Here is a 22,422-nt window from a genome sequence, read left to right on the forward strand (position 1 = left end):
GTGAACTTGAGTCATTCGTAGGGAAATGGATGCATCGTGAGACCACGTTAAGTGAAGTAACCCAGACACACAAGCTTAAATATCATATAGTTTGTGTTACATGAAAAATTTAATATATGCCCTGGTACCTCAGTTCATGAGCTTAATTTCTTATATGATTTTTGGGAAAGATGGCAACAATTGTGTCTGTGTGGGAAAGGTGGCCATGGTTGTGTTCGTCACCTGATGCAGCGTTTGTAAACAGAATCACAATTTTGCCGAACACTTCTGTTTGCAAACTAAATTGCTTGCAAGCAACTGCGTTCATGAATTGAGGTTCACTGTGTATGTGTATGTGCAGATAGATACGTAGATAGATACATAGATACATAGATACACAGATAGCTAGGTAGATAATGGGTAATAAGAGACAGGAAAAACTATTGTAATTCATTACAGACAATATTTTTGAAAGTGTATCTTGACTTCGTACAATTGTCTTACATTTTTAAATTGTTCTCTGGCCTATTCATCTGGTTTTCAATCTTTGTATATGATAATTAACTTCATAAGGTCTTATAAATAAATGAATCTGAGGCTGGAAAATAAGAGGGTAGGGCTGGAGGGAAGGGGAAAATAATTGAAATGAGTTATGTACACGTACCCACCCCCTACAGTGAATGTAATCATTATGCATTGCAAACATGTAAAGTAAAAGAAAAAAAAAAGTTCTGATTTCTGAGGCTTACTTGGCTGTTAAAGATATCAATTTTTTTTCTTTATTTCTTTGTTTGTTTTTGGTACCAGGAATTGAACTCAGGATCTTGCGCTTACCAGGCAAGTGCTGTGCCTCTGAGCTATCTCACTAGCCCCAGACACGAATTTGTAAGCACTGTATTAAACATAGATATAGTGGTTGGAATCCACTCCTCTAAGTCAGTTAAATCTATGTCCTAAAAGAGCTGTATCATTTATTATCTCCTTGACCTTAAGCAAGCTATGTCACTTACACATTTTGATATTTTAATTTTCTCATGCAAAACTGGGTGTAAAAATATTTAAGTCCTAAGTTTGTCATAAAGATGAAATGCATGAACAAGCTATGTAAAACACTAAAAACACTGTAAATTAGCACAGAAAAATGCTCAACATGTGGTGGTAATAATGGCATATGAGTCAAAGCACACACTCCTAACTAATACAGTGACTGCTAGGTGCCAAATTGAAAACTATTTCTTAGTGAAACAGAATTAGTCCTCTGCTAACCAGAATGCACTTGCTGTTAATAATTTCACATTATATTTTTCACACATCCAAGGTGTCCTGACTTAACAGATTGTGCCCTGTTTCCCTTCATTCTATAATAGTCTCCACAAGCACTGGTGGACCATGCTTAACTCAAGACTGAAGAATTCAAAAGGGTGAAAATACAAGGGCTATCCACTCAAGTGAGAGATCTTTAATGCTTTGTCGTACCCTTGTGATTTCATCTTGATACACACCCTCTCTTCACATCTGTTATATTTTTCCCCTTTCTAATCTTCTCTTTAAGTTTGCATCTTCCCTACCATTCCAGGGCAAGATAGTCTATTAAAATTAGAGTCGATATAGTCCACCCAGAAATACTTTCTCTAATACATCTGCTGGCCAACCAGCTGCTATGGTTTTGGTGTGATTTGAGGGTCCCTGCTAAAGGTCCATCATGACTGAAAGTTTGGTCTACACATAGGCAGTATTGGAGGTTCTAGAACCCTTAGGTGGTGGGGTATATTGACATGTCCTTAGATTACTAGGGGTGTGTATTCAAAGGGGATTGTGGGACCTGAGTTTTTTTCTCTGCTCCTATGTTGAGACGTGATCACTTACTTGCTCCCACTACTCGATTTGCTGCTGGTATCTGCCATGGTATGCTACAGCCAATAACTGAGCTGATGCCACTGGCAACTCCACAACTCTGAGCTGAGAAACCTCTTTACTTCATAACCAGCCTGTTAAGTAGTTTCTTGTAGTAATATAAAGTTGCCTAATATACAGGTTCTTATATATACCCTCCAGGTACTTTCTAAATCCAATCTACTTATTCAAGTTCATTATATCTTCATTTTATCTCTTTGTCTATTTACCAGACTACAACATTATTTGAAAACAATGGGTGCTTCTAAATAAAAATTTATGAACTGCACATACTCTTATTTTAGATTCAAAGACTCCAAGGACATCGTAAGTGATGGTTTAAAATTTTTCTAACATTAAGAAAACACCAAATAGTTTTCCTTGTCCTGTCAGGGTTAGTCACTTACATACAAATGAACAGACAAGGTAATAAAACACAAACATTTTCAAAGCTAGATAACTGTGAAGCATTGTCCTATTTTAGGAACCACTTAGAGAAGCATATTCTTCTCAACAATGACAAAGTAACTGTACTCCTGAGTGAGTGTTTCCAAGGCAAATAAAGTTGAAACCAAATCAAGGCAATTATGTTAACCACCCTTTGACTGAGAAGAGAATACTTAACCTAATATGTAATCAAAGCCACAGCATATTTAACCCTTTTGGAACCTATGAACACTATGCCAAGGTCAGTATAAAAATTCATAACTTTGCTTGATGGATTATCTCCTAACAAAAGATTTTAAATCCATCAGCGTATGAGGTACAAGTAAAATTATTATACAAAGGTTATGTTCAATAAACTCATTGAAATTTTCCAAATCTTCCTGGACTGTAGATTAAAGTATTTTAAGCCAAATTACACTTGTATTCTACAAATCTCCTTTATACTTAAAAAAGTAATAACTTGAAGAGGCTATGAGTATAGTTCAATGGAGGAGCACTTGTCTAGCATACATAAAGTCCTGGGTTCAAACCTTAGCACCACACAAAAAATACAAATTCAAAGATAACTGAGAGATTTTTCCTAGGTGTTTCAACTCAAACCGTAAAACAAACAATTGAAGTTATGTCTCTGAAGTAATGTTCCTCATTTCAATGTGGGCCCCCTAGTCTTTCCTAAGAATATGTACAATACTATTTTAGGTAGTAGTACTTAGCAGACAACAGATCTTTCTGATACCTATGTGAAATCTATGAAATGTATATATAACCATAGCTACTCATGTCATGGCCAATACATCTCTCTGAATGAGCTCTATTAGAGAAGCTTCATACAATCTTGAACCTCTCAACCTGTAAGGATTCCAAGCCCAATATCATTGTCTTCTAGTTTAGACTATGAAGCCTAAGTGGAAGCCTAAGCCTTCAGTGGAGACTAATGGTGATTACAATTAGGCCCCCCTGATGGCCATTTAAAAAATCAGAAGGATCATCACTAATTAAGGAAAAGTCTGAAAGCATAGGCCTTCTAAGAAGAATAGAAATCCAGCCTAGAAAAAAGGTCTGCCTTTTATTCTTAGGCTGGTATTTTTATGTTGTTCTTAATGATTTAATCTGAATAGTTAATAAAAAGGAAATGAAGTAAAAGGGACACAAGACATATTGTGCCTCAAAAGACCAGTTGTAAATGTAAAGGATAGGGATCCGTTTCCTAGGAGACACTGGAGGCTGGGCTGCACTGCTGGGGCTCCTGAATGCAGGACACAGAAGCAGTGAACTGGGAAAAAGGGTTTCAAATCTGGCTGTGAATCAAGATAGCTCAGAAACTGAGTGTCTGTTTGCTTAGGAAGCTTTCCTGAGGTTTCATTCGCATAGCAGATGTGTGAACCTCTGCATTTTATCTGCTGAGACAAAAGAATAACTGAGGATATTAAATGTAGTGTGTGTGTGTGTGTGTGTGGGGGGTGTTTCTCTTGGAGTGGACACAATGTATGACCCCATCAGAACCTGGCTTATTTTGAGAGGATCAGAAAGACTGCACTGCTTTGGAGGTCCAGATGCATAGAGATTGGGTCATAGACACTAACCTTTGAGTAGAACCCATGGGAAAGCTATGCATTATAATCCTGGGATAGCTAAAACAAAGTAAATTGGGATAAGCCCAGAATTCTGAGTGGAAGGATTTGTGAAGTGGTACTGTATAAATTAGTACCCTACATCTTGGAAATTAGGCATCATCTCTGAAGGCTATTTAAATGCTGTTAGCATAATTAGGATTCAATCGCCATCTTTTTTCTTTGAGAAGAATGAGTTTGATGAAAGCAGTAGGGACTCTTGCCTCATTTTAGTTATAATTAGGTTTTTGGTTAGTCCTTCCAAAGAAAGCATTGCTTTATTGAAAAAGTTTTTCCCCTTCTATACCTTAGTCTCTGCAGCCTGGCAGCAGTGGTAAGAAACAGTTAATGAGAAATTACAAAGGAGAGAGTGAGTGGGCTGGGATTACATTTTGCAATCATTGCTAATTTCTGCTGCTTAGTTTCCATGGACGCTGACTTGTTTAAACTTATGGCCTCACTCACAGGTACAAGTTTTCCCAGCTGTGATTACAGAAGCTGCTGCCCTTAACCAAGAGGTGGTATGGCACCTGGTCCCAAGCTATGGCCTTGAGTGATTTATAGTGGGAATAAATTTAACTGATAAAGGGAATAGACATTGGTAGAATATAAACAAAAAGTATATTTCAAATGTTATACACAAAGTAACTTGTCATGATCCAACTTACATTCGTCTTTGATATTCTTACTCTTCACTCATATAACAGCTTCTTTAAAAATAAGTGATACATGGTATATAAATACATGCATTCATCATGTAGCATATGCATATAAATACATGCATTCATATGTATACAAATACACGCATTCATCATGTAGCATTCTTTAAAAATAGGTAATACATGGTATATAAATACATGCATTCATCATGTAGCATATGCGTGTATATACATATACCATATGTATGTATAACAAATGTCATGCTTAATCAGATGGCCATGGTAAAAAAAAACCTAGAACATTTAAAAAGGGTGTAAGTAAAGAGTAAAGGACTTTTATTTATAGTTCATGCATGTGCTTCTTTCTCCAGAAATAACTACAGAAATAGTTTCTTTTGCATATTTCTTAGCTAATGAGAGATATGTATATATATATATTATGCAAACGTGTATGTACATTGCCTATATATGTACATTATCTAATTAAGCATATAGACATATTGCACATGTATACATGAAATATTACAGTATACATATACATGAACACATACATATACACGAACACATGAACACATACACATATATCATTTAAAAGGAACAATTAAAATTACATCAGTACAACTAACTGTATTTCATCTTGTTATAACTACAGAGTTTTGTCATACATGTATTATAGTTTAACCAATTCATATTTAGGGACATTTTTATGTTTCTTTTTGTTTCTATTGTTACAAAATAAGCTACTCTAAATGTCACTGAATAGATGTATTTACAGCAAAGTTTAAATAATATATCACATTCTGAAATATGTCATGAATAAAAATAACATGTTTGAAGTATAAATTTCAAACCAGTGAAAACATATAAATGAGAAAGAATAACATGAAATTAAGAAATGTGGTATGCATAAACCTTTAAAACTATTTCAAATGGTGGTGTGTCTAAACTTTACAGGCTGCATTTAATTTCTTATTTCAGCTATGAATTTTAATTTGTTGATACAAATGAGTTTACATTTTAGTATCTGGCACATGCAAAAGCATAAACTATGAAACAATCATTCTTGCAGTGCATTTTAACATCAACTGTACATATTTAGAAAAATTCAGGATTTTTTTCAATTAGTAAAGATCAGCTAATAGAGAAAGGCAAAAAGTTTTATTGGAAGTATATTTTTGAAGAGTAAATTATTATTATCATCATTATTTATTGAGACAGGGTCTCACAATGAACTTGAGGCTGGCCTGCAACTCACTAAGTAGTCCAGGCTAGCCTCGAACTCAAGGTGATCCTCCTGCCTCTGGAGGATTAATTATTGATAATAAGCCAAAAACTGATTAAAACTCAAATAGTAAAGATCATAGAATCTTTTTTAGCCCAAAACATTTAGTCCAGCTGAAAAATAATATGTTTTCACATAGTGGCACTGACTAGGGACACTTTTTAAAGTGATTGGGCAGGGAGTGGTGGCGCACCCCTGTAATCCCAGCACTTGGGAGGCTGAGGCAGGAGGATCATTGTGAGTTCAAGATCAGCCTGGGTTACAAAATGAGCTCAAGGTCAGCCTGAATTGCATAGTGAGACCCTGTCTCAAAAAGACAAAAAAAAAAAAAAAAAAAAAAAAAAATTAAACTAATCAGAAACATTGGCAAAAAAACAAAAAACAAAAAACAAAAAACCAGGTTGCTGGACTCAGGTGAGTTTTTTTATTTACCTATGGTTTTATTAAAGCATTGATAATTTGGTTATTTCATGAGTGTTTCTTAAGATGAAAATGTCTACTGCGAAGACTTATGAAAACTTACTTATTGGAAATAGTCACTAAGAAAATTTTCATCAAGGTATACTATTTGTTAGGAAGCACGAAATTAACTGGAAATGTCATATGGCTATTGTACCCTAAAAGGTCATATCACAAAAGACAGAGTTGAAATATACCAGCCTTCCTTAGGACTAATTTTCACCCCAAATTCCCCAGCTGCTGCATTATTCACAAAGGATACTTTTGATTTCTTCAAGGATCTCAACATAGTTTGTAAAATTGTAAATTTTGTAAATTATGGTTGAAATTCTCATCTAGAATTGAGATCTCTTATCAACAATTGCTAGATAAAACTGAATATTTACATTATGTATGTCAACATAATAACAGGAATAAATGAAAATTGACTTTTGGATAAAGAGTTTATAAGGATAATTAGCTTTTTCAGACTTTAGGTGATTAAAATATTCAAAACTATACCATTAGTTGTACATATATAACTTCATTGGTCATTTTTTCTTCATAATAAAGCCCTTTTTTGAGACAATAAAAGGGACTAACCAGTAGGTCCGCAACTCTTTCCATACATTACTGGACACAAGTGATTTGATTTCCCCAATGCAAAACACTGTGACAATGCATTGGACAAATTCAGAAATATTTAAGTCCTATTTTTTAAAATGGAGAGTCAACATAACTGGATTTCACTCACTAACCATTGCAACAATATGCTTCCTACCGTAGATTACTTTTAAAAATTTTAATGTTGAAATAAGAGTAAAGATACCACATTGCCTCTACTGCTAGTGTGATGATACAGGAAGTTAAAGAAACACACCTATAAGTTATTTTCAACATTGTAAATTCTTATGCATATAATCCATACCATAAATTGATTATTAATGTCAAATTCTTTATTCAAAAACAGTTGAATAATATTAAAAATAAATTTTGATGAAATTTTCCCATTTTTCTGTTCTTATAATTTGAGGAAAATAATCTGTGTTGGTTTTACTTCAGGTTTTTTTTTCTATTTTTAAGAGTAGGAGCTGAGAAGCTTGATTAGGCTATTTTCTTAATAACTAAAGAATTATTAATTTCTTGCATATTTATAATGAAGTATTTTTGTATACAAACAAGACATAGATTATGAGATAGCAGCAATATTCATTGCATGATAGAAATTCCAATTCATTGGTTGAGGTCAGTTGCATACAAGGTACACTAATCAAACTCATGCAAAACTAGTAGTGTATATCACTGAAACAAGGACATAAAACGGTTTCAGTAAGGTCTTCATGCAAATTGTACTTTATGATTTGTACTTTATATGATGTTTCTGCAATGAGATTACTTTGAGAACTATTAATTAATTCTGATTTCTAGGTTTTATTAGGTCTACTCCACTGTGCATCTAACTTTTGCCTTTTGTTATCTAAATTTTATTTGGAGAATGATGATTATGGAACATCACTATTATTATTTTAATCAGAAGTTGTCATCTAGATCTATTTTATCTTTTTTTTTCAGTGCTGGAGATTGGACCTAGGGACTCACACATACTAGGCAAGGGCTCTACAAATTTGCTACATCCCCAGCCCCTATTTTATCTTTGCAAAGCCCATGAAATATTTGTTACTATTAAATTATTAACAATAACTCCACAATTGTTATTCTTGGAGATTTTCAATGGTATAATATGAAATTCTGTGCAAGTATCGGTAGTACCTTTATCTAAGTTGGTTAGAATTCAATGCCTAAGGGGACCTTCTACTTTTTGCCCAAAGTTAGTAATGGTTTTCATTCAATAATCATCTTCATTAAGATAAATTTGATATGATCAAAATTTCTGGAATAGAGAAAGATTAAAATGTGTTATGATACACTCAGGGAGCAAATATACTCAGGGAGATATACTCAGGTTCTAAAATCAGAGATTAATGTGAGTAAATGATTGCTTACTATTTGTCTAGTAAGCACTCATAGATAAATAAATTATGATGCTTTAGGGAAAATAATAACATACAAAGATTTTTAGAAAAAAAATCAAAAGTTCTTACTTTTGCTACAAGTATGCCAATTTTTAAATTAAGAACCACTTAGTTAAGTCTATGACTGAGCTTATTTCCTTTGGATACTTTGTTAACTAAATAGTGAGGATGCAATTGTTTTACATGCTAAATGTTTGCATGTGTAAATTCTATTTAGAATTTTATGGTGATGTAACTATTAATTATTTGAAATATGCCTAAAATAGAATGCCAACTGCGTTCTTTCATCATGCAAAATCAACATCTTTAATGTTAATGAGACTAATTTAAAGTAACGTTACTTATAAAAATATTATTACTTATAAAACTTATAAATTTAAAAATGTTTAAGAAATCATTTAGCATTGTGGTACCTATTACACATGCTTGAATTTTTATAGCTCTTTTTTAAATTTGGGGGCTGAATATTATCGGGGCTGGGGGTTTAGCTCAGTGGTAGAGTACTTACCTAGTATGTGTATAACCCTAGAGGAATAATATAGAATTTTGTTATGGATGTAGTGTAGTACACTTACAGTTTTAAACAGGGAGTCAAGACAAGACTCACTGAAATGATAATGCTCAAGAAAGATGTGCGTTTTCTTTTTACTCTGCTGGTGACTTTTGTTTGTTTGTTTGTTTTTTCCGGTAAGAGGATCTGCTTGTGGTTTCTTTAGATGTGCAGAAACTTTTCAGTAGGATGAGATCCCAGTTGTTGATTCTTTGAAGTGTTTCATGGGCAGTTTGGGTTTTGTTCATGAACTCTCTGTCTACCCCTATATCTTCAAGGTTTTTACCTACTTTCTCTTCCAATAGATTTAGTGTTTCTGTTTTAATATTGAGATCTGTGATCCATTTTGTCTTGAATTTGGTGCATGGTCATAGACTTGGGTCTATTTTCAGTCTTTGGCAAGTGGCAAGCCAGTTTTTCCAGCACCATCTATTAAAAAGGCTATCGCTCTTCCAGTGAGTTTGTTTGGCACCTTTATCAAAGATTAGGTGGCTGAGTGTGTTTTTGGTTTTGGCTGTTTCTTCCAGTCTGTTCCATTGATCCTCAGGCCTGTTTTTTAGTCAGTACTAGTTGGATTTTATGACAGTAGCTTTATAGTATAATTTCAGGTCAGGGATTGTGATTCCACCTGACTTGTCCTTGTTGCCCAGGATTGCTTTTGCTATTCTGGGTCTTTTCTGGTTCCAGGTGAATTTAAGGCATGTTTTCTTTAGATCTGTGAGGTCTGCTAATGGTAGTTTAATGGGAATTGCTTTGAATCTGTACAGCAATTTTGGGAGTATGGCCATTTTCACAATGTTGGTTCTTCCTATGCATGAACAAGAAATATTTGTCTCACTAGTGTAAAACCTGAAAGAGTTAATAAAAACTTGGGGGTATGATAGATATTGTGAAATGACAGGAAAACACTCAAGGGTAAAGGGCAACTGGGATGTGGGAAAAGAAAAGGGAAAGAAGGAGAAATTTTGTATGTATGTATATACAGTATAGTTAACATAGTCGATTTACTGTCTTCTATTTCTTTACTGAAACTGTTAATGAGTCCTTGATTGATCAATATTTCATTTCTTTGTTTTCATGAGAAACCACTTTGAAGATATCAATATGTAATACAACAAGCATTGTTTATTTCCTACCACTTTGTTTGTAACTTGGTATTGTTTGTATTGTTCTTTTGCTATTTTGTCTGTCTGTTAATGTTTTCCTCCTTTTATTGTAAAAATTAAAAAAAATTAAAAAAATAAAAGAAAAGATGTGAAGGTAGTAAGGCAGTCCACCAAAAGATTATGCTATTGAGGAGCATGGCAGATGGAAGGGTAGTGAGCACAAAGTTCTCAGGAGGCAGAGTAGCTGAGGAACAAGAAGCCCAGTGGAGCTGCCGTGGCATGAGGAATTTAAAAGAGTAGAAATGTGGTTAGACATGAGATGGCAGACTCACCTGAGTCTGGCCCTGTAAGCCATTGTAAGGACTGCTGCTTACACTGTAAAATTGGGCACTGTGACCAAATTATGAGAAATGTTATATAACAGGATGATAAAAGTTGCTGAAGTGAGAAGTGGCTAGACAGTGAATGATTTTCAAGTTAGATCTTCCAGAATTTGTAAATGTGAGCCATGAGAGGAAAAAAAAAGTCAAGGATGATTCCTAAGTATTTTGCCTGTGCAATTGACAAATGGAAATATTGTCCCTGAGAATGAAGAGGCTATGAGTGGTATAAAGATTCAGGGAAATATCAGGGCTCGGTTTTGAATGCGAGTTTTCGGTGTCTATTCCATTAGAAATGGATTGGTGGTTGCATACGCAAGATTAGAGAATATAACCTGTTCGGGTCTGGGTGCACACAGTTAAGAATCACCGGCCAATAATCATGATGCAATCACCAGTGGAATGAAAGTAGAGTGGACGGGACCGAGGGCTAAACCCTGGTACACTGCAATATGTGAAGATCAAGAGGAAAAAGAATAATCATCAAAAGAGTGTGAAAGGCTGTGCCTGTAGAGGTGGGAAAGAACCTAGGAGAGTGTGCTTGAAGCCATGGCAAAAGCAGGATCAAGGAGGAAGGAGTGGGCCCTGTGTCCAATGCAGTATTCAGGACAAGATGAGAATGGTACACTAGCCATTAAATTGAACAACAAGGTAGTCACTTGAAATCATGTATTGTTCGTTACATATTATGTATACTGTTATACACGTTACATATTTTATTTTTTGTGGAAAAAAAACCTTAAAGAAAATAAATACAAGTTTTGTCTCTAATGAATACAATAAACTTGAATTAGCTGTTAAATTTGTAAAACAGTAATCCTCCAAATTTTAAGGTCGTGTAACATTTGTAGTATCTCTAAGTATTGTTGAGAGATGTGATTTACTGGATTCCTGCAATTAGATGAGTAGCGAAAAATGTTTCTGAAGAATAAAGCTGACAGCGGAGGAAGGGAAAGGTTGGTTATTGCCCAAGTGTTCAACCGTATAAGGCGTCTTCTTTACTTAAATAAAGACAGCATAATCTTATCAGAGTTGCTGAATATGATATGATCAAGCTCAAAATGCAGGATTTAATTAGAAAATATTAACTAATCTTACTTCGTTCAACCTCATATCAAAGACATGTCTTTGCACACACAAGTCAGTTCATAGGGCTCAGTCATCAAACATGAAGTCTCATGCAGGTCATACTTGTGTTGCTATAATGTTGCAGAAAACAGCTTCCAATTATGAATTCAGAGAGGGCTATGTAAATGGCTGAAATTTATTTTTCCCACTGACAAGTGGAGATATAAAAAGTTGCTTTGCTCCAATCTAAAATGGAAAAGTAGCCTTAAGGGAACTTGTTTTAAAGTCATCTAACACTGGACATCTATTGGATTCCTCCATGGATACATGGAAAATGGAAGAAATAGAGTATATATGCAATCAGGAATTATTTCAGTATAGAAAAGGATCCAGAGCAAGTTCACTACAGTGAGTTTTATGCTTTTTTATCATGGCCAAAAGTATTTCTCTCTTCCAGTTAAAAATGTAATAAAATATTTCTCATGGGCATGGACTTTATATGTCAAGTTTCTGCCCGCAGCTAATTTTTATGACTGAATTACAAAGCCCTGAAAGCAGCATTTAGACTGAAACTGCTGACAGCTCCATAGTTATCATGGTGCTAATGATTACACGGTGAACATAAGGTTTTGTTCAGTAGCCAATGAATTTCACTGTCCTAACAGAATGAACATTATAAAATAAGGAATATAATCAGCTTTATTATATTAGAAAGACAAGGAAAAGAAATGTAATAAGTTCAGCACATTAGGCTTCTACAAATACATATGTTTAGCAACATTTAGGAAGGAAATGATAGAGCAAAAACATTTGCACAGAAGAATAAATGTGTGGTCCTACTGTATGGAAAGTTTCATCTGACTGCCTTTAGTTTCACTTTTCTGGCGTCATTCATCTATTTAAATGATTTGAAAGCTCTGCAAGAGGTTTGATGATTATTTCCCTCTCACTGGATCACCAGAATCTACTGCAGAACTCCTCACAAAACTAAATCTTCTAAAACAAACAAACAAACAAACAAACAAACAAAATCTTCAAACTATGGTATTTTCCATTAGGGTCTAGTGATTTCAGTTTTTGAAGGACTGTAGTACAGGCCCAAATAATTATGACATGTTATTGAACAAGGGTTTGGTATAAGTTAAAATTTGTAACACAGATTTAGTAAAATTCAATTTACATTAATTAAAATATGCTGAGCATTTAAATAGATTAAGGATTACTGAACTAGATGTATGGGCTAAATTATGTTTGCCATTCCTTTCTGCAAATTAAGTTCTGTCAGAACACAGAAAACTGCTTTTACCCTATAAAGACACAGTTGAGTTGCTGTGAAAGACATTATATGAAATACTTTATAAATTCTCAAATATTTGCTGTTTGATATGTTACAGAAAGTACTCATTTTTTTTAAAAGAAGTATATTGGTATATTTTAGATATACATAATGATCACATTCATCATAGGGAATTTGTGCCTGTACATGATATTTTTTATTCTTTTTTCCCATCTCCTTACCCTCCCTTCAACCCCTCTTCCCCTCCTTATTTATAAAAGCTTTGATTCCACTATTTTCCTTCTATTTTCTTTTTTCAAGAAAATAGATGATTCTTGATGTTGATTCTTCACTACATCACCCTTGATGTTAATACAGTAATACCTCAGTTTGAAAAAGATTCTGTTCATAAACAATTCAGTTCACAAACAGAAGCATTCAGCAATATCTTCCTTACATTTGCAAACTCTACATTTGGTGATGAATACAACTGCAGCCATCTTCCCCAGAATCATGGAATGAATTAAGTTTGTGAATCGAGGTGTCAGCATTATCTTACTTTATGGAGATGAATTATCAAAGCTCAGAGGAATTAACTAATTTGTCCAAGATAGCAAGCCAGAAATTCACAGAATTTAAATTTAACCCTAGAGCTAGTTCCCCAAATTATACTCTCTTACCATATCTAATACCTCCTTATAATACCTGAATGTCATGATCTTAAGAGAAGTAAGGTAAGGATCATAGCACAGAGAAAATTTGGTTCCCAAAGAAACCCTAGACATACTTGTCAATATTTTATTCAACTTTAAAGAAATGTGATGGATATAGGTAGGTTCTATCTTGTTAAGAATCTTTAACTTATTAGAGAAAAAATTAAGTCTACTTGTCATCACTTCATGTGAAGTGAAGTAAATCAGACCCACAAGCTTAAAAATAACATGGTTTCTCTTATATGAGACACATTATATACAGAGAGAAAAAGGTCTTTGCTACATAAATGAAATAGTCTACCACCATTTGTGTTGCTGGTAGTACTACTATTTATATCTATCAATATCTATATCTATGTCGTCTATATCTATATCTTCTATAACTATATCTATATATCATCTATATCTATATCTGTATCATCTACACCTGTTTCTAGTTCTACATCTATATCTATCTGTCTGTCTGTCTGTCTACCTAGACAGATATACGATATGCTAGTAGAGTATATACAATTTTTACAAGAGTTGCCCTCTATAGAAACATTGATCTTTCACAGTATAATTTTTGACACTTTTAGGCTTTTCAGGGGGATCCTGAGGTTCTGATTACCAAACTCTCACCAAGTGGCTGGTGGCAGAATAAATATTTGAATCCACATTTCCTCCTACACAATAACTGCTTTACATATAAACAAGAGATTATTCAAATGTTAAATTCAGGAACAATAAACAAGCCTGGACTAAAATAGAACAGAGATTATTAAAGGTCAAAAGTAAGAATAAAATGGAATTAAAGAGGATGGGGATGACAAAAGCAAAAGAAACTACTTATAGTTATCTAAAAAGTTAGTGCTACTATTTTATTCTAAAAACCTATCACTGGGGCTGGGGGTTTAGCTCAGCGGCAAAAGCGCCTGCCTGGCAAGCGCAACGTCGTGAGTTCGGTTCCCGGTACGGGAGAAAAACCAAAAAAAAAAAAAAAACCTATCACTGATAGAGCAGAATAATCCTTTTCCCTTTGTTTCTCAGAAGATGAATCCAAGATAAGATGGCCTTCTCTGGTTCCATGCGTTCTCCACTTTTTAGAATTTGATCACCTCAAGGGTCTGTCCTCTGGCAGTGTCTCTGATTGCTCTTAGCTATGTTTAGTATGACTTAACCCTCACTTTCATATTGCTTTAGACTGTGAGCTGTCATGATTATACAACATCAATTTCCAAGTGTGGCAGAAAACAGTCGAGGATTACAGGTCACTGACTTTGAAAGTATCATCATCTATGAAAAAGACATGGAGCTGAGATATGAGGAGGATCATAAGGGAGTCGGCTAGTAAGGGAATGTTCTTTGGGAAAAACAAAGAAAGGTGATCTTTCACATGTAAATAGGAAAAAAATGAACTGGGATTTATGCAAATATTTAGTTTTGAATCATTGTGAACAATGATTCAACACAGCTGTGCTGCACACCATGACCTGATTTGTGAGCATGATTCCTACTGAAACATTGATCACAAATTTTTCTTTGCAGAACTGAGGACTGAACCCAGGACATGCGCATCGAGCTCCACTCATTGACTTTATTTTTCTTTTTCATTTTGAGACAGAGATTCACTAAGTCACTAAGTTGCTCAGGATGAGACTGAAGTCCTCATGCTTTGAGAATGCTGGGATTACAGGTATATGCTGCCAGGCCTAGATTTCCCAAAATTTTAATCATAAATTCCAGTATATAATTAGTCCTTTTTATAAAGGTAACTTCCAAACAAGAATATAAGCTTTATTATGGTGTCTCTCAAAAACCCATTTCAAAAAATTTTGGTGCTCTTCTATTTTTCTTCTCAGTGAAGTTTAAAGGAAAAGGATCAGGCACAGAATTTCCCATCAAAAAGGAAACTTGACAGAAAACAATATTGATTGAAAGCTTCAATTCTTGCCCAAGACTGCTAAGTCAATCAATTTTACCCAGAAAGGAAATGTTTTATCCTAGCTAATGGTTAACTTTTGACCTGAAATGGCAACATGAAATATTTGGATGTTATCTTAAAATAAGTGCAATAATCTATTCCCCTCTCATCGTCCAGTTGAGTATCTCCTTTTATTACTTTAGCTTCATGTGGCTTGCACATTGCATGTCATTCTTCTAGAGGCCCTGCTTCATGATCATTTTAAAGATCTCTCAATGAAAAACGGCAACAAATTGGTGTTACATTTTATACAAAACACAGAAAGAAATCTACCCTGGGATAAAAGTAAAGCATGGACTATACAGGGTGTTTAATTTTCTGCTGTTAAAATTCTCGTATAAGAAAATGTGACTGTTTTGAAATGAAAGTGCAGAGCCAGAAGATCTAACAAAAATCCCTATGTGCTTCTTCCTTTTTCTCTCAGCTGCCATACATTCATGCATTCATACTATATCATGCTATCATTTCTAAGGCATAAGAGGATGAAATCAGGCAAGAAAGAGAAATATTGATAGTATCTGTTTTTTCATATTCTCTATTATAAGAATTATAGCTAAAATACTTGTGAGTGGATGGAGTTTTGAAAACTTCATTGTGGTAATAAGTAAATTTTCTAAATTTATTATAGGCATATCAACCACCCCAGCTTTGCAATTGAATGAAATAAATTGAGCTTTTTGAAGAGGCAAATTATACTGCAAAATGAAAATGGTGTACTAATCTCATGTGCAAAGACAGGCTCTTAAGCACGAAACTATTAATTTTACATATTTTTATCACTCAGGAACTTGTCATCTGTTTCCAAGCTTGGCAAAAAAAATATAACACCATACATAGATAGTGTTAATGCTGCCAGATAAATAACGTACAAAAATAACCATTAATGATTTGGGTCTTTGTTTTAACTGAAAGCTACACGAAAATAAGTTTTAAAACCACCTTTATCCATTCTAAACAAAAATAAACCTCACAATATTTTAGAAATGGAAGAGTTTCTTATATAAATAATGAAAGAAATAGATTTTTGTTCTTCAGTCCTTCCATAGGGAAGATAAGATTTTGATGAACACACTTCCAGGCATCTCTCTATGTTTCTAGATTCATAAGGAATAATACAATGCTGCTCATATTTTTCCAATGCTACTTTTAAAATTTTAAAATGAGACCATATTTTTTCTTTGGCTGTAAAATTCTATATATGTTAACACATACAGATACATGTTAACATACACATACATGTGTGTGTTAAATTACAGAAAAGTTTTATCACCCCCTAAGTCTTACTCTTATTGTTCTTTTGAAGTATCATTCCCTTCTACTCCTAATCCTAGGAAACTGCTGTTTTTTCTACTGTTTTGTCTTTTCCAGAATGTTGTAAACATTCAGTTGTATGTAATCTTTTGAAACTGTATGGTTTAACTCAGCAGATGTCTTTGGGGTCCATCCACACTGTTGTATGTACCAATATTCTACTCCTTTTTCTTTATTTGGGGGGGGGGGTTTTTTTTTTTGGTTTTTCTCCGATACCGGGAACCGAACTCACGACCTTGCGCTTGCCAGGCAGGCGCTTTGCCACTGAGCTAAATCCCCAGCCCTCTACTCCTTTTTCTTGTTGTGCAGTACTCCATCTTGTAACTTTGCCACAGATCATCCATCCATTCACCCAATGAAGGCTATTTAGGTTGTTTCCACTTCTTAGTAATTTTGAATAATTCTGATAAAATCATTAGTGTACACACTTGAGTGTGAAGATAAGCTTTCTTTTTTTTTATGGTACCAAGGAGTAGGGTTTTGGTTTCATATAGTAACTCCATATTTAACTGTATAAGAGGCACAATATATTTTAAACATTAAACCAACACCAATAAAACATCAAAAGGATGAATAAAAACCCCTTCCGTGATTGGCACATTTTAACACAACTGTTTAGAAGTGAATTGACTCTATGGCCATACCACCCTGAACACTTCTGATCTCATCTGATCTCGGAATCTAAGTAGGGTAGGGCCTGGTTAGTACTTGGATTGGAGAAGTGAATTTATAGAGGCTGATGAAAGTACACAGTGGTCTTTAACTCAGGGGGAAGAGAAAAAATTTTTTTGCATTATCTGGCTAATACAAAACATTTTGGTTTTAGATAAGAAAAATATAGATGGATATTTCTGGGTTTTCCTCATGCCACATCTGACATCTCCTAAATCCTCACTAAAAAATTGGAAAGTGAAAGACTGAAGTGAGATAACAGCATGTGATCTCTGACAATTGGCTCCATTTTTGTAAATGTCAATGCCTCCCGTTTTGTTTTGTGCCAACTACAAAAATGAGATTACAAGAACAAGGACCAAAATTCTCCTAAATGCATATAAACACAGTGGAGGACAATTGAAAGACAGAGAGTTCCCTCTAAGGAAAGCAAAAAGCAGGAAAAATGGGCAGGAGAGTTCCTGACTTGAGCTTCACAGCAGAGTATGGAAGCTGCTGGAGAAATTACAGAATGATGGCTGTTTTAATTCTCCAAGTCGTTTGAATTTAGAGTTGTGCAGAATCCAATATGAGACAACATATCCATGAGACCCCTTAACCCTTGCCTTGCATGAGCGAGCGTTCATTACCACGTCTTCTAGTGGTTATTGTCTCCCAAGTAGGAGGCCCAGCTCTACTACCTAATTTGACCAATATTAGTAATTCTGGCAGAGAAAGTATAATGAAGCAAATAAACATTATTGTTTGTTTATTTTTCAATTATTCACTAATAACCTACAATGTGGCAGACATTACTATAGGTGTTGTAGATACCTTGATAATCAAAAATAGACAACAATGTCTGTTCTCTTGGAGCTAATTTTGTAAAAATATAAATAAGTGATTTAACACTGCACATTTGTGTTTTGTTCTATGGAGGGTTTTTGGTCAAAGCCTAAACCAAACTCTAAGCTGTAAAACTATTTTCACAAATTATTTTTGAAAAGTTTTAAGTTGAATTTAACTAATTTTGCAAATCAGAGGTAACTTAGGTTCACATTAGACATTAAACATTTAACACTGCAAGAACTTGCCAATTAGCTTGTATCTTCCTCGATTTATGGATTAATGAATGAGATCTGTATACTAACATGCAAACATCTATTTATCTGTATGTAAAATCTCAGTCATTGTATATTGACTGTGTCCTTTTTCTAGGGTAACATTTTTCCAGTAGAATGGTTTGGAAAATGAAGTTGAAAAGATTCACTCCTGTGGTATTTGTATTTTGCATTTGTATTTTGACCCTTTTACAGAAGAGGTCATATTGGTGTCAATTTGTTCATAATTTGTCATCATTTCTAGATATAAATGAGATGGAGTACTTATCCCTCAGTGATACTGCTTACCAAATGTGTCCCTGTTAGTTGTACAGTAAGGACTCATTTAAAATCCCACAAAAGAAATTTTATAAAGTAGGTATGAGGCAATGTGCATTTTACCCCAGTAAAGAAGAAAAGGCAGATGCAGGCAACAGTTCCAGCCACGATGGAGTCCCAGTCAAGCTGCCAGAGATTTGAAGAGAACACATGTATAAACTGTACCCATGGCATTGATTTACAGAACTGGTTTGCTTCTGGGATATGGTAACACCTACCAACCAACAAAGCAAATACCCTGTCAAAGTAAAGTAAAAAAAAGTATGATGGTATAGATAGGACAGGCGTTAGAGACCTTCCCACTTTGCTGAACAACAAAGCTGGTGTCTGAGTTGTTGAAGTGATTAAAAGTCTCCCCCTGTGTTGATTTGGAAAGGCATTTGAGATGAGTAGAGCAAGTTGCTTTGTGCCTTGCAAAAGAGACAGGGGTGTGATTATTTACTGTGATAATCTCTGGACTGGGGTCTCTTTGAACAATTAAGCTCTATTTATTTTTAACAAAAAGTATGGGATTTTTCTCACAGTTTAAGTATCATGGTGCAAACTTATTTTTTTCTGATTAGCTACCTATTTCTCATATCAAATTTGTCAAGGCTTCCTGCTATTCTATAAACACTAGAAGTCAGAGATAGGATCTTGCCTTTTTTATTATAACTGGGTCACTCTCATATTTCTGCACTGTTCACAAGGGGTGGTAAGAGATATTTGGGCTGATGCATTTAGTAGTTTGTTATTTTAGCAGGTTCTGCTTCAGAAACGTGGAGTCAAAATATGAAGAACCTTTCTTATGGCTTGTCAGCTAATTTAGTTTCTCTGTGCTCTATTTATTTTAATAGTCTCTTCTATCCTACTTTCTGTCTTTTCCTGCCCTTTTCTAGAGCTCTTAACTCTTTGCTCTCTTATTATTTTTTCCTTCCTGAAAGTAAAAATAAGAACTATAAGAGATGATATGATATGTCTTCCTCACAGACATATTGATTTAACTATACTTCTTAGGTGCAGTTTCTGTATTTAGGAACATTTAAGAACACATTGGGGAATGTTTAAGAAGAGAAACATCCTAGTTAGGCAAATACTAGATTATCACTGCTGTTTAATAAGTCTTTCTGGTGCTAATTTTTCAAATTGTACAGAAGACCATACTCTTTAGAAAATAACTTGTATCCCTATATCACCTAGAGACATGGCCTAGTGAAACTTACTGTCTTACATTGGTTGTTGCTGTGACACACTACCTGACACGTGCAAGATAAAGGAGGAAAGGTTTATTTTGGCTCACAGTTGGTAGAGGTTTCAGTGCGTAGTGCTCTGGCTCCAAGGCAGGGTGACATGGAAGAGGCGCATTGCAGAGGAGAAACAGTCTGCCATGACAGGCAGGAAACAGAGAAAGAGATCGAGGGAGGAGCAGGGAAATAGATGCGTCCAGACCACACCCCAGTGATCCACCTCCTCCAATCAGGATTCACTTCTCACATCACATTTAGCTATAATCTCATGAGTGGATGGATCCATTAACCAGTATCAAGTCCCCATGATTTAGTCGCCTCCCAAAAGCCCCAATTATGAGCATATGACGTTTTGGGGAACATCTAGATACAAACGATAAAAGTTAAGCTCTATGAACAGAGTTCCTTTAAAGTTTAAAACCCTCCCTCTTTAAACTATTAGTAAAGAAGAAGGAGACTGGTAGAGAAAGAGGAGAAGGGGATGGATAGTATCAAAGTATATTGAATACATACCTGAAAATGACAGTGTAGAATAATATTGAGAACAGTTAACATGCACTAATTAAAATAAAAGTTTCCTTTTGGCTAGTAGTGAAAAAATCAAGAAAGCTGTTAACGTGGAAGCCTACAATCTGTCAATCATTTCTGTGGCAAATTTTACCTCATTCATTTAATCATCACAATTGTATTTTGAGATATAAAGAGATGATAGATAAATAGAAAATATTTCACATTTTGACTGTCCAAGTCCTATGACCCTAAGTCATACACCCTCATATCTAAAGAAGGCAGAAAACAGGTTTTTCCAGAAACGGTCAGTACATTGTTCTCTACTTGTATCTCCAATTCTTGTGGTAGTAAATGTCAGATCATTACTCATATTCAAGATATCTGCTCAGCACGTTTGCTTTAATCCTTTTCCTGGTATCTCTTCCTCTTTTATTGCCAAGAATAAGAAAGTTAGGGTGAGACATACAGTTAAATTTTATAGATTCTGAGTCGGGAATGGAAGCATAGGGTTTCTTTGATGGCATCTCGCTATTGCCTTTTATAGAATTACAAATTGATCCAAACTGAGTTTCTGATGGCTCTGAGGGACAATGCTTTTCTAATTTAAGTGTTTGTGAAAATACCAAAGCAGTTTCTGTTTCTTGGCCTCACTCTGACATTTTAGTTTGTTAAATCCATAGCAGTCTCAGGAATGCATTTTCGTAACAAGCATCCCAAGGTAAGTGAATTCAGGATGTCCTCAGATCACTGATTGTAACGACTGTCTAGCATGATGAAATGTGATCACAGTTTCAACTCTCTTGCTGTCCAATGTATATAGGGAAGTGGTGGTGTCTTAAAATCTGTTCAAACAACTCGTTTGACCACATGCTTTTATAAGGGAATTTACTCATGCTTTAGAGAACACTAGATTTTTGAAAATTTTATCATGATGGATTAATTTATTGAATATACTTTGAGGGACAATGAAATATAATTAGAAAAGAATCAGTGTATACCAAAAGGCAGTACCTACCGACTGGTGACCACAGATGCTGAAGTGAAATCACCTGGTACTATGGTTGTAGTAATCACCTGTACTATGGTTTGGAGAAGTGTCCTCCAAAGGTCTATCTGTTAAATCCTTGGTCAGCAGTGTAGCACTGGGAGACGATGGAACCTTCAGGAGGTGGGTCCTTGTAGAAAGTCCATATGTTATTGTGGACATGCCCTTGTCCTTGTCCGGCCTTTTACTCTTTCTCTTTTGCTCCTTGAGCATGAGGGGAGCTATATGCTCTGACATTTACTGACGTGTCTACTCAGTTTTGACTGGAGCCTCCACAACTGTGAGCCAAATAAACCTTTCTTTCTTATAATTTAATTGTCCCAAACATTTCATTGTTTTTGGAAAGCTGACTAATGCACCTACTAGGCAAATGCTACATGCTTTTCAAACATGCTGTGATAACAGAGCCTGTCTAAAAGGTGCTCTCTTGTAGTCTGTGCCCATCAGTGGCTTGCAAAGTGGGAGCTGCTGATGTTTATTCATATGTCTCAGGCTTCTTTGCCATCCTTGTTCAACAGATTGCCACAGCTCACATCTCTTCCAGTAATGTTACATCATCAAAGAGACCCACTTGTGATTACGAGGATTGTGACTGAACGGTTCCATTTTTTTTTGTTTTTGTTTTTTTTTTTTGTTTTTCTCCGGTACCGGGAACCGAACTCACGACCTTGCGCTTGCCAGACAGGCGCTTTTTGCCACTGAGCTAAGTCCCCAGCCCTGAACGGTTCCACTTTTATCTGTCTTAATTAGTCATAAAAAAGAAATTCCACAGAAGCAACTACAAACGCTACTTACACATTGTACTGTTAGTATTTTCTTTCTCTCATGTGTTATTTCACATTA

The 22,422-nt window shown here is 34.9% G+C and overlaps 1 protein-coding gene across 1 annotated transcript in view; it reads right to left on the reverse strand.

Moving 5' to 3' along the window:
• The window catches only part of LOC102020373 (interleukin-1 receptor accessory protein-like 1), a 268,193-nt gene that overhangs the window by 66,413 nt on the left and 179,358 nt on the right, over nt 1-22,422 (reverse strand). The gene's annotated exons all lie outside the window — the stretch shown is intronic.

This window comes from Chinchilla lanigera, unplaced genomic scaffold (genome assembly GCF_000276665.1).
Source record: "Chinchilla lanigera isolate Chin_1 unplaced genomic scaffold, ChiLan1.0 scaffold00130, whole genome shotgun sequence".
In the NCBI taxonomy this organism is placed as follows: domain Eukaryota; kingdom Metazoa; phylum Chordata; class Mammalia; order Rodentia; family Chinchillidae; genus Chinchilla; species Chinchilla lanigera.